Source organism: Propithecus coquereli, unplaced genomic scaffold (genome assembly GCF_000956105.1).
Source record: "Propithecus coquereli isolate 6110/MARCELLA unplaced genomic scaffold, Pcoq_1.0 Scaffold499, whole genome shotgun sequence".
NCBI classification, from domain to species: Eukaryota; Metazoa; Chordata; class Mammalia; order Primates; family Indriidae; genus Propithecus; species Propithecus coquereli.
In genome coordinates, this window is record NW_012150829.1 from 597129 (window position 1) to 598515 (window position 1387).

A 1387-nucleotide genomic window follows, 5' to 3' on the forward strand; every position below is an offset into this window, starting at 1 on the left:
TATTATAAAAGACCATCAGAAATCATTGTCTTTCTGTAATACCTTGGTTTTAAATGACATGATTAAAAATATATGGGTCTGATTCTGTACTTTTTATTCAGTTCCACTAGTATATTTGTCCATAGTGTTGTCTTAATTACTATAGTTTTAAGTAAATCTTGATATATGATAAGATCCATCATCCAAATTTGTTCCTCGTTGAGAGCAATTTGGTTATCCTTATACCTTTTCACTTCCACATAAATTTTATGATCTTTGTCTCATTTCTCATTGAAAAAAAAAAGAAGTCTTATATTTTGCTTGTATTTTAATATTAGAGGCCTTGAAGAGATAGTCAAATCACAATCATCACCACTTTCAGGGCTGCTTTTACTGTTTTTGTTTTGTCTTTTTATTCTGAGAGAGTTGTCTGTTAATAATCAACTTAACACTAGAAATACCAAAGCGTAATTTATTGAGATCAAGTTAAATTTATATGTCAACATAAAGAAGATGGATATCTGTGCAATAAGGAATCTTCTTGAACAAAAACAGGCTCAGTCTTTCCATTTAAGTCTAATTTTGTGCCTCTCAGTATGTTATGGTTTTTTTTCTCATATATTTAAACATTTTTTATTAATTGTATACATAAATATAGTAATGGTTTTATTTTACCAGTTAAATAAGCTCTATTTTTTTCTTTTAAGTTATTAAGGTTATTTATTTTTGTATTTTTATTTTATAAAATGTTCTGAAGATTTTTCCATGAATAACTTCAGGTTTTCTAGATACATAATCATTTCATTTGCAAATAGAGATAATTTTATTTCATCTTTTCTGATTCTTAAGCCTTTAATTTCTTTCTCTTGTGAAAACAAATTGGTAAATACTTCCAAATAATTTTTAAAAGTAGAGAAAATATTGGAAATTTTTTAATATTTCAAACTATGACAAGAGAGAACTATTCATCAGTGAAATTAGATACTACCTTTAGACAGAGGTACATATGTATATATAGAATATCCATTAATTCTTATTTTCCTGATATTTTAAAGTATGAATTACTATTTAATTTTGTTAATTTTCTGCATCATTAGAAATGATCAGGATTTTCTCCTTGCCTCTATTAATATGATAGTTATATTAATGAATTTCTAAGTGTTGAACCCAGCCTTGGGTTCTGTAAATATGGAATGTAGTCTTATGCTTTTTAAAAATGTACTGCTAAAGTGGTTCTATTAATCAGGGTTTTCCAGAGATACAGAATCAACAGGATGAGTGCAAATGTATAGAAAGAAATTTAAGGAAGTGATTCACACAACTGTGAAGGTTCATTAAGTCCACACTGATGGGGGAGGCCCTCAGGCTGGAGACTCAGGACAGGTTGTAGTTCAAGTCCAAAGACACT